At 41.2% G+C, this 12,394-nt stretch overlaps 1 protein-coding gene across 3 annotated transcripts in view; it reads left to right on the top strand.

Moving 5' to 3' along the window:
- Nucleotides 1-12,394, top strand: part of LOC109889162 (putative ferric-chelate reductase 1) — a 51,297-nt gene that overhangs the window by 27,936 nt on the left and 10,967 nt on the right. Inside the window, exon 12 of one of the 3 annotated variants that reach the window (XM_020480381.2) lies at nt 4,656-5,110. The exons of the other annotated variants lie outside the window; for them this stretch is intronic. The gene's annotated coding sequence lies outside the window, so the exon portion shown is untranslated. Of the gene's footprint in view, nt 1-4,655; nt 5,111-12,394 lie in introns of those variants that run through there. 3 annotated transcript variants of the gene reach the window in all.

Here is a 12,394-nt window from a genome sequence, read left to right on the forward strand (position 1 = left end):
GTCACATGTAGAAAAGACCAACATCAACCCACACCGTCACTCTGAAGAACCTTCACATCACAGATACTGAGGACTGAAACCAACATGCAGTATAACAGGGGTCTAACATCTAGACGCGTAAAGGTACTAGTAGTAGGTATGCAGGCCTTTGTTCTAGCGGTACTGATACACACCTAGCACTGATACACACCTAGCGGTACTGATACACACCTAGCGGCACTGACAACACACCTAGCGGCACTGACAGCACACCTAGCACTGACAGCACACCTAGCACTAACACCTTCAGCACAGAATCAACTGATCATTGTCTTCGCCTGGATCCAGGTGTGTAACTGCTGGGCTATAACAAAAGCCTGCCCAGTTGCTCTCCAGAAACATAGTTGGGAGACCACTGCAGCACTGTATACCACTGTATTCCACCAATTAGTATGAAGAGGAGAGAGGGATGGGTGGCGGGTCATCGACTACTACAAGTCATGCACAGACGGTTGGTTAAGACAAACCGCATCTAGCTACCAGGAGGACCAGAGCAACGTGGATACGTACCACCACTCCTTTTGTAAGGAGCAGAAACCCTGAGGGGCAAATGCCAGTGCAGCTGAAGAAAAAAAAGGAGAACCACAAAACAATGAGCAGTAAGCCATGGTGGATATTGGACAATACACTGACACTCAAAAACCTGCAGCCTTACTGGACTAGGAGTGTCGTAGTACAGCCCTGCCCTGCAGTATGTAGTAAATACAGTTGGTGACTATGGTCGGTCTGTCTATGGACCTGGTAAGTGTCAGTGTTGGGATCAATTCCATTCCAATTCAGCCAATTCAGAAAGCGACATAGAGAAGCATTGAGGAAAATTGGAATAGAAATGTCAGTTTGTTTCCTGAATTGGCCCCAACCATTGGTAGTGTCCAGACAGACCAGACCATGTAGAATAGTCCTCATCGTGTTCTGTCTCTTGAGTTTGAGCTGGTTGACGGCCAGAGCCTCAGCGTGCTCCAGCTGTTCGCTCTCCTCCAACTTCTCATTGTAGCGTCTGATTTGCTCGTTGATCAACATCTCCACACACCTGGGACACAGAGACATTATCTGCTAGTTAGAATCTCTATTGTGGTAAAGGCACTGCATTGGTTTCTGTACAGTGGGGGTCGTACCTAGTTGCCTGAACAAAATATTCACTTGATAACAGCTATTTTTATTTTTATTTAACTAGGCAAGTCAGTTGAAAACAAATTCTGATTTACCATGACGGCCTACCAAAATATAGGACAAAGCACACATCCCGACGAGAGACCACACAACACCATTACATAACGAGACACCTAAGACAACATAGTAAGGCAGCAACACATGACAACACAGCATGGTAGCATGGTAGCAACACAACATGGTAGCAGCACAAAACATGGTACAATCATTATTGGGCACAGACAACCGCACAAAGGGCAAGAAGGTAGAGACAACACGTCACGCAAAGCAGCCACAACTGTCCGTAAGAGTGTCCATGATTTGAGTCTCTGAATGAAGAGACTAAGATAAAACTCTCCAGTTTGAGTGTTGCAGCTCGTTCCAGTCGCTACCTGCAGCAAGCTGAAAAGACGAGCGACCCAGGGATGTGTGCTTTGGGGCAGAACGGGTGTTGTATGTGGAGGATGAGGGAGGAGTGAGTCCTACGAGGGTTTTATAAATAAGCACCAACCAGTGGGTCTTGCAACTGGTATACAGAGATGACCAAAGGGAATGCAGCCCCCTAAATTGAAGGGTATGCCAGAAACGGTGTAGTTTTGAACGTCGGGAGGAGATATCAGGGTTGAACTTGTGCAATGTAGATGGGGTGATATAGAGCTGATGGAGGAAATTAAACTGGATCCGTCTGTATCTGGAGTTCAATGTGGATGTAACACCATCCCTGTATAGGTTACTCCATAGTCCCTGTCGTAGCTGAATCAGAATAAGTTAGGTAACATAGATAAATAAGATGTTTTATTTTCTTTATACTTGTCATTAGAATGTCTTCTTTTGGACTATACTGTTGACAGTTGCACTTTCCTTTCTTCTCTAGGGAAAAGTCACTTGGGGCCCAGAGAGGGGAGAGGTCAGGCTTGTCTTTTACATGTCTGGTAATATGTAGAATATCCGAAAGGGAGAAGTCAGGTTTGAACATTGTCTTCATATTTGAATGTGTCTGTAACTATTTCTAAACCATGTGAAGGGCTCCACCATGTCTGTACTCTAGTCATTCCCTCCTTTTACCATTGGGGGGGAGGAGTATGGCAGGGTCTGGAACCATTGTATTACCCCTCTGATGTTGCATGAATCTTGACCTAGTATATGACCTAGAGGCTCACTCCCCTCTGAGTTTGTCCAGGAGGGAATGTATTTGAGATGGGAGTATCTAGAATTGACAATTGATATATACCATTGGATGAGGTAATGTTTTTTTACTATGAAGTACCAAGAACGAGATTAGAACCTCGTTTAGAAGACCAAACTGAACGATAATTTAGTGAATGCTGTCTGGCTATGGGATACTCCTTTCTCAAGCAAAAGTCTTTCTTTGTGAACAGTTCCTATTATCTGTGGTGTCATGTCGACTAGGGGGTGGATCTTTGCTATAAAAGATCTGTTGCCATTATGTTGACCACTCAACTTTTCATTAGAAATGTTGAAAGTCAAATGCTATTGCAAAAGCTTAATTATTGATTAATTATGGCTTATTATTGATTAATTATTGCCATGGCCAACTGAGATGGCCATGGCAGAAAATAGATTTTGTTGTCACAGAACCATTTCTGTGTGGATCTTAAGGTATGTTTCGGGCCATTGTCTTGTTGGAAAGTTCACCTATAACCAAGTCCCAGCCTTCTGGCAGAGGCAACCAGATTATCAACCAAAATTGCCTAATACTTGGTGGAATTCATTATGCCATCAATCTTAACCAGTGTCCCTGGACCTCTGGAATTGAAACAGCCCCAAAACATCACTGCCCCCCCCCCTCCATATTTCACCGTGGGTATGAGGTGCCTCTCCTTGTATGCATCTCTGTTTCGACGCCATAAATGCCGATGCTGTATCTGACCAAAACTTTAAATTTTGGTCTCATCTGACCAGAGCACCTTCTTCCAGTCATAACTTAAATGACATTTGGCAAGCTCCAAGCATTTGCGTCTGTCTTGTGGTCAGAAAGGGATTTCTTCTGGCAACCCTTCCAAGAGCCTGTGGTTGTGGAGGTGGGGTCTCATGTTGCTTTTTGAAAGCTGGTGACCCCAAGACGCCACCAAGGCCTGCAATTCTTTCACAGTGATTCTTGGATTTTGTTGCTTCTCTCACCATCCTCCTCCCTATCCTGGGGGGCAAAATGCATTTGCGTCCTCTACCCATGAGGTTTTCAACTGTTTCAACTGTTTGCATTTTTTAATAATTGCCCTGACAGTGCTCAGTGGTATATTCAATTGTGGATCTTCTTGTAGCCATTACCAGATTTATGAAGGTCTACGACTATAGAAAAGGCCCATGGAGTTGGTGGAATAATCCTTTAATTCATTGCCACTTACTCAGCTGGGCCAGGGGCCTTTAATTAGCTCCGGTGGAAATGTCCGACAGATCTCAACTCCATAAAAGGAGGAAATCGCCATCGCCTGATCTCACTGCTTTCTCTTCCTTAACTCTGTCTGATCCAGAAGTTCTGTGTGTCCATGAATCCACGTAAGTCCACCAACACTGTTGCCTTTCATCTGAACAATCTGTTGCGATCGGGAGAGTGGGCCATCAGTTATTTTTTTATAGTTATTACCGCGGAGCGCGGCTTGGAGCGCACGCTTCAAATATATTGTGAATTGTCAATGATCACGGCCCTACGGATCCTCATTGGCCAATTATGCAATCGATATGGTTAATATGTAAGGAAATTCATTACATGTACACATGAAGACACTTGAAAGGGTGAAATGATAAACGTCATTGTTAGCTGAACTGATCGACTTTGATATCAAACTAATGGGGATTATAGATTGAATAACCATTCACTGTTTATTCTTTCATGATTTATGATAAATAGTTACGAGCCTAATTGACTCACAGATGATGTCACGTTCTGACCTTTATTTCCTGTGTTTTGTATTTAGTTAGTATGGTCAGGGCGTGAGTTGGGTGGGCAGTCTGTTTGATTTTCTATGATTTAGGGTTTTCTATGTTTCGGCCTAGTATGGTTCTCAATCAGAGGCAGGTGTCATTAGTTGTCTCTGATTGAGAATCATACTTAGGTAGCCTGGGTGTCACTGTGTTTGTGGGTGATTGTTCCTGTCTTTGTGTTTTGCACCAGATAGGGCTGTTTAGGGTTTCACACGTTTCTTGTTTTTTTTGTAATCAGTTGTTCATGTGTACGTTTACATATTAAAAGAACCATGGACACTTACCACGCCGCATATTGGTCCTCTGATCCTTTTCGCCTCCTCTTCGGAAGAAGAGGAGGAAATACTTGACATATTACTATTGACTTCTTATTGAACTGGATTGTTGAATTCCCTAAATTATGTTAATGAATGATTGTTATGATTTGATCTTTGTGATTATGAATTTGATTGGATACATGTTATTTTGTTTTCTTTGTTATGCAGCACAGACTACTCAGTAAATATACAACTTTATGGTTATAGGAATTCCTGCCTCAAGTCTCATCCATTCCTCTGTCACCTGACACGTGACCACCTGTTCACCCTGACTGTCAGTCATCCTACCTGTCCAGCTACCCACACAGATTCCACTAATCTTTCAAAGACCATCTGTCTCTTTTGAACTGGCAGTTCTTTTGTTTTCCTCATGGTGTTGGATGACAGTGGGATATTGCATGTGTGTTACCTCATTTTTATACCCTAGTGAAACAGGAAGTGATGTAATGGCTCAATATAGTTCCTTAGGACTTATTTAAGTTTATCTAAGTGGGATTTAATTTGGTTTAATTTTGGTAGATGTTATTTACAATCATCTTTAAGGGTGCCATTAATTGTGAAACCTTGATTTGGAGGACATTGATTTTTAATTAAATCAATAAATTATTTTAGTTGGAACCATTGCAACATTAATAAAGTGTAATATTTCTCACAAGTTGGTATTTTGAGTTTATCTCTATAAGCATTATTTGCGCATTAGCAGTCAGGGGTGCCAGTAATTTTGAAGCTGTGTGTGTGGAGTTGGTGGAATTATATATATCACACACACACACACACAGTGGGGCAAAAAAGTATTTAGTCAGCCACCAACTGTGCAAGTTCTCCCACTTAAAAAGATGAGAGAGACCTGTAATTATCATCATAGGTACACTTCAACTATGACAGACAAAATTAGGAAAAAAAATCCAGAAAATCACATTGTAGGATTTTTAATGAATTTATTTATTTATTTATATTGCGTTTATTTATTAAAACACTCACTCCCTGAACTTGCTTCCTGACTCTGTGCACATCGTTACAGAATACCCAGATCTTTTTCCAAAGTCGGGGTTTATCTAGCTCAGGCAGTGGTAGTCATGACATAAGAGCATCGTAAACACAGAAAATGGTCTTGAACAGTGGTTGGTCTGCAAGGCAGAGTTGTTCAATAGGTGACATCTTAAGTAGGTTCCATTGACCCTTGAGATTCACCCTAATAAAATGTCATAGTTGTAGGTAACTAGAGGTCCTTGTTAGACAAGTTGTATTTCTGTTTCAGCTGTTCAAAGGACATAATTCCCTCATAACATTGTTCTAGAAGAGTGATACCCTTATCAGACCATGGTCTAAAGTTGCTATTCTGGAAAAACATAGGAATCCATTTATTGTTCCATAAAGGTGTTTTAACCTGACAAAGATGTTGGTTCCCAATTGGGGACCAGCCCCCCCACCGTCAGCTGGAACGGTGGCGCACGGAATGCAAAAATATTCTTAGAAATATTTAACCTCCACACATTAACAAGTCCAATAGCTCAAATGAAAGATAAACAAGTTGTTTATCTAGCCAGCAAGTCAGATTTCTAAAATGTTTTACGGCGAAAACATAGCACATATTTATGTCAAACCACCACCGAAGACACAGCTAATTTCCATAGCCAAATTGAACAAAATATGCAATCACCAAACGCAGGATTAAAATAAATAATTTCACTAACCTTTTGAAATCTTCATCAGATGACAGTAATATAACATGTTACACAGTACATTTATGTTTTTTTCAATAATATGCTATAAATATCCATAAATCTCTGTTTACAATGACTCATTGTTAAAAAAATGCTACTCAAATGTCCGGAGAAATGACGATGGCTTCTGCACACGCCGTCAGCTAACATGGAATACACAACAAACTTTGACTAAATATGCATGTTCTACATATATATAGAAAGATACACTTCTTCTAAATGCAATCGCTGTGTTACATTTATTTTTAACTTTACAGATTTCGTTCACTAGGCTATAATGTGAGTCGGCACTCAGGAATTAGCATTTTGGCTCCTCTATCTCGGAGTCCACAGAAACCCAAATTTAACACATTGTTCCCTTACCTTTGCTGTTCTTCCATCAGAAGACCTGGAAGGGTTTATACTTACCAAAAACAGCTTTAGTTTTGAAGTCTGTGTCTTTCGGTTATCAAACACGACATATTTCGGTTGAAATGCAGCCAAAAAGTAAAGTTGGTGCGCACCAAAACGTCGAAATTACATATTATATGTCGACTAAACTTGTCAAACTTGGTTCAGAACACAGCGTTAGCATGCTATATAGCTTCACAGCAATTCTCAGGACGAAGAGAAACACAGGCATCGTTTAATCAATCTTGGAAGAAAGACACCACAGGAGCAGAACGCGCATGAGAGTAACCTGTTTTCTCGCGTGACCGATTCACACAATGAGAAGCCCCATTGAAAGCGGACACCGCGCTGAAGGCATAGGAACTGTTCCCAGGACTGTAGGTGCTTGGGAAGGGTGGGGGCGATGACGTCAAAGTTGGGCCAACTTTTTGGATGACAAGAGTTTGGGAGAATGAGTGCCCTGAGAGTTCTGCTTTACTTACAGACATAATTTAAACGGTTTTAGAAGCTTTAGAGTTTTCTATTCAATAATAATTTTTAATTGCATATATTAGCAATTTTTGACTGATTTTTTTTCTGTTTACCATGGGCACGCAATCACCCCAAAGGGGGCAGCAATCAGCCCTATCCCCAACAGGTTTTAAGGGAACAAAATGTCTGAACAGCTCATGCAGTTTGCACCAGGACAGAATGTATAATTAAAGTGTTGTCTGTGACAGTTTAAAAAAAAAATAGATTTCATGTCTCAGTGCCCCAGTGTCCTCATGTACCTCAAACTTTTCAAAGTTCAACCATGAGAGCGAAGGACCATTGTCAATCCTCTGAGCCAGAAATCTAGACTGCGCAGCCTAGTAATATATTCTGAAATTAGGGAGGTTTAAGCCCCCTTGACTGTAATCAAGGGTCAGTTTGTCCAGGCTAACCCTAGGAGTTTTGCTGTGCCACAAACTGTCTGGTCAGCTTGTCAAGAGGAAAAGAATGCTGCGGATACAGGGATGGGGAGAGATTGAAACAAATATAGAATTGTGGGCAGGATATTCATTTGAATTCTACCCATTAGAGAGAGAGCCAAGTCCATCCATTTACACAGGTCACCCTCCACCTTTTGCAACAAGCCAGCCAGATTGCGTGTAGAGGTTCTTCAGGTTACCATCCACCATTCTACCCAACTATGTGAAGCCCATAGGCGACCGTCTAAAAGGCAACTGATGCTTAATGGTATGATGGTCAAAGACAGACAACAGTAAGATTTTAATCAAAATTGACCTTATATCCAGAGAAAGAACTAAAATACTGTAATAGGTTCTATAAGTGAGTGGATGTTCTGGGTTTGTTATAAATAAGATCAGGTCGTCCTCAAAAAGCGTTAACTTATGGGTATGGGGGCCCATCTCAAAGCCATGTACTGTGCATTCGGAAAGTATTCAGACCCCTTGACATATTGTTACGTTACAGCCTTATTCTAAAATGTGTGTATGTATAAATATAAAAACAAATAATCATTCATCTAAACACAATACCCCACTATGACAAAGCAAAAACAGCCTTTTAGAATTTTTTGCTAACGTATTAAAAATACAAAACTGAAATATATAATTTACATAAGTATTCAGACCCTTTACTCAGTACTATGTTGAAGCCCCTTTGGCAGTGATTACAGCCTAGAGTCTTCTTGAGTATGACGCTACAAGCTTGGCACAGCTGTATTTGGGGAATTTCTCTCATTCTTCTCTGCAGACCCTCACAAGCTCTGTCAGGTTTGATGGGTAGAGTCGCTGCACAGCAATTTTCAGGTCTCTCCAGAGATGTTCGATCAGGTTCAAGTCCGGGCTCTGGCTGGGCCACACAAGGACATTCAGAGACTTGTCCCGAAGCCACTCCTGCGTTGTCTTGGCTGTGTGATTAGGGTCGTTGTCCTGTTGGAAAGTGAACATTCGCCCAAGTCTGAGTTCCTGAGCGCTCTGGAGCAGGTTTTCATCAAGGATCTCTGTCCTTTGCTCCATTAATCTTTCCCTCGATCCTGACTAGTCTCCCAGTTCCTGCTGCTGAAAACATCCCCACAGCATGATCCTTCAATACTGCAGACATTTTTTGGTACCCTTCCCCAGATCTGTGCCCTGAAAACAATCCTGTCTCAGAGCGCTACGGACAATTCCTTCAACCTCATGGATGGGTTTTTGCTCTGACATGCACTGTCAACTGTGGGACCTTAAATAGACAGGTCTGTGCCTTTCCAAATCATGTCCAATCAATTGAATTTATCACAGGTGGACTCCAATCAAGTTGCAGAAACACCTCAAGGGTGATCAATGGAAACATTACACACCTGAGCTCAAATTAGTCTCATAGCAAAGGGTCTGAATACTTACGTAAATATGATACTTATTTTTCATAAATGTGCAAAAATGTCAACATGTTTTCGCTTTGTCATTATGGGGCATTGTGGGTAGAGTGAGGAAGACATTTTATTTAATCAATTTTAGAATAAGGCTGTAACGTAACAACATTTTGAAAAGGTCAAGGGGTCTGAATACTTCCCTAATGCACTGTATGTCAGGGCCCGTTCTAACGGCCTCCGCCAACAGTTCAATGACAAGGGTGAAGAGGTGGGGGCTAAAAGGGCAACTATCTGTTCCCCCTAAAGGAAAGAGGAAGTAATCTCATTCGTAGCAATACTACTTTTAGAAGATTTGAGTGATTTCATCAAGTTTACAAACACCATACTTTTCCAAAACGTGAGGAGATGTGACCATCAAAGACCTTTTCAGCGTTGAGGGAGACTGCGACACTAGCTATTTTGTTTTTCTGTGAAATATATCAAAGAACCTTCTGAGATTATTGGAGGACAATCTATTAACTATGGATCCAGTAAGATCTGGATTGACCAACAGGGGGAGGCATGACTCCAGTCTCTTAGGTAGCATCTTGGTGACCAGTTTACAATCTGTTTTAAGGAGAGAGATTGGTCAATAGGAGGGACACTTTAGCGGGGTTTCCCCTTCCTTGTGAATTACTGTAATCACAGTTGAGTGAAAGACTGGAAAGCAGTTGTCCTCCCCCGGCTTTTTAAAGTACCTCCATAAGGTAGGGGACCAACAGCCACTTGAGTTCTTTATAGTTCTCTGGAGGGAAGCCAGGAGATTTATTAGAAGGTAAAGATTTAATGTCCTCCAACAATTCAGGGACTGAGAACTGTTCGCTCAGGTGCGCTCTGTCTTCCTCTGACAGGCAAGGGAGGTTGAGCAAGGAGAGAAGAGTTGATCTCTGATAGATCATTGCTTGATTGGGAAGTAGCCAACTGACATTTACTCCTGAGGTGCTGACTTGCTGCACCCTCGACAACTACTGTGATTATTATTACTTGACCATGCTGGTCATTTATGAACATTTGAACATCTTTGCCATGTTCTGTTATAATCTCCACCCGGCACAGCCAGAAGAGGACTGGCCACCCCTCATAGCCTGGTTCCTCTCTAGGTTTCTTCCTAGGTTTTGGCCTTTCTAGGGAGTTTTTCCTAGCCACCGTGCTTCTACACCTGCATTGCTTGCTGTTTGGGTTTTTAGGCTGGGTTTCTGTACAGCACTTTGAGATATCAGCTGATGTAAGGGGCTATATAAATACATTTGATTTGATTTTGATTTGAAGTATAGAGGACCTCGTAGTATTTCTTAAGTATAATTCATTTCAGTAGGGTCAAAAGATCTCATTAGTGAGAGTTTCTATAGCATTAATTGTCCTCTTACTTTCCTCTGCTTTCAGTTGCCATGCCAACACTGTGTGCTTTCTCTCCTAGTTCATAGTAACGCTGTTTTGATTTAGTAATGCCCCTCTCAGCTTGATACGTGTTCAGAGCATTATATTTCAGTTATTTATTCACCAAAAGCCTTTATAGGTCTTTAGTCTGGCCCCTTTGGTAAGTTTTCTCTAGCTCAAAGATTTCAGATTTAAGGTCATTCAGTTAGGCACAGTGTTTTCTTTTCAACCCTTTAGTCCAGTCAATGAGCCTTTCCCATCAGACTTTCAATGTGTCCCAAAGAATGAAACTGTCAGGACCAGAGGATTTATTTGTCAAAGTAAAAATATTGATCTGCTCTTTGATGAATGCAGGTTGCTTGGGGAGTGTAGAATTTAGTCTCCATCTATACATGCTTGGTAGGAATGGAGATTGCTTAGTGACCATTCTCCTCTGGTATTAGCAATCTGGGGAGATAATCGGTATCTAACACTCTATGAAACAGTTGGGTTGATAACTTTTGCTATCTATGCGTGTGTGTGTTGTGTGGGTGTGAATAAAAAGAGTAGTTCCTATCCTGTGGGTGCATCTGTCTCCAGATGTCTAGTATATGTAGATCCTTCAAGAATGACATGGTGGAGCTTGGCAGCTTTGGTAAGAGGGGAGGGTTTATCGGAGGAACAATCAAGAACTGTATCTGAACAAAGATTTAAATCTCCACCAGCCAGTAGCCATTCTGGTGGGGCTTGAGAAACCTGAAGGAAGACATTCTGAATAAACATATGGTCGTCGAAGTTAGGAGCATAAATATTCAATAGGGTCCAAGACTGAATAAATATGCCCCTGCAACAAAACAAACCTGCCTGAGGGAGCAGACATGGTGTTGCTGACACAAAAGGGGATGTATCTACTTATCAAAATTGCAGTTCCTCTTGCTTTAGAGTTAAACGAGGCCGCAAACACTTGTACACAAAGCGAGATCCATACAGTGGTTTGGATGGTTTGTCGAGATCGTTGTGGAAGAACTTGACTGGCCTGCACAGAGCCCTGACCTCAACTCCATCAAACACCTTTTGGATGAATTGGAACGCCGACTGCGAGCCAGACCTAATTTCCCAACATCAGTGCTCAACCTCACTAATGCTCTTGTGGCTGAATGGAAACAAGTCCCCACAGCAATGTTCCAACATCAAGTGGAAAACCTTCCCAGAAGAGTGAAGGCTGTTATAGCTGCAAAGGGGTGGACCAACTCCATATTAATGACCATGATTTTGGAATGAGATGTTCGACGTGCAGGTGTCCACATACTTTAGTAGTGTATCTACCTCAATTAACTCATACCCTTGAACATTGACCCTGTACTGGTATCACATGTATATAGCCAAGTTATCGTTACTCATTGTATTTATTATTACTATTACCACGTTTCCATTATTTCTCTATTTTCTTTCTCTGCATTGTTGACAAAGGGCCCGTAAAGTAAGCATTTCACTGTTAGTCTACACCTGTTGTTTACGAAGCATGTGAAGAGTAACATTTTATTTGATTTCATTACACTAGTGTCAGAAGTGGGATCACACTTGGCTACTTACACCTGTTTGTGGAACTATTTCAGGAACTGTGGAATGTCAAGGTCAGATCAGTCAAATATGTAAGAAATAGGAATTGGAATTCATCTACCAAATTTGGTGATTTGACCCGGAATTTCTATCTACTACGATTTTTAAATGTCATGTCTGTTTGCACAGCTCTTTGGCATACTTCCTTATTGGCATTCCATTTTCAGTCGCGTTGGAAAGGTACGATACTCCTTCCTTAAACAAGGTAAGAAATAAAAAAAAATCTTGAATTCAGTTTTTCCGTTTTTCATTCCATTATCAGCCTTAGATATGGTGGAAAAAGTACCCAATTGTCATACTTGAGTAAAAGTAAAAATACCTCAATAGAAAATTACTCAAGTTCAAGTGAAAGACTCCCAGTAAAATCCAACTTGAGTAAAAGTCAAAGTATTTAGTTTGAAATATACTTAAGTATCAAAAGTATAAATAATTTCAAGTTTCTTATATTAAGCCAACCATAAGGAACCATTTTCTTGTTT

This window comes from Oncorhynchus kisutch, linkage group LG4 (genome assembly GCF_002021735.2).
Source record: "Oncorhynchus kisutch isolate 150728-3 linkage group LG4, Okis_V2, whole genome shotgun sequence".
Taxonomy (NCBI): domain Eukaryota; kingdom Metazoa; phylum Chordata; class Actinopteri; order Salmoniformes; family Salmonidae; genus Oncorhynchus; species Oncorhynchus kisutch.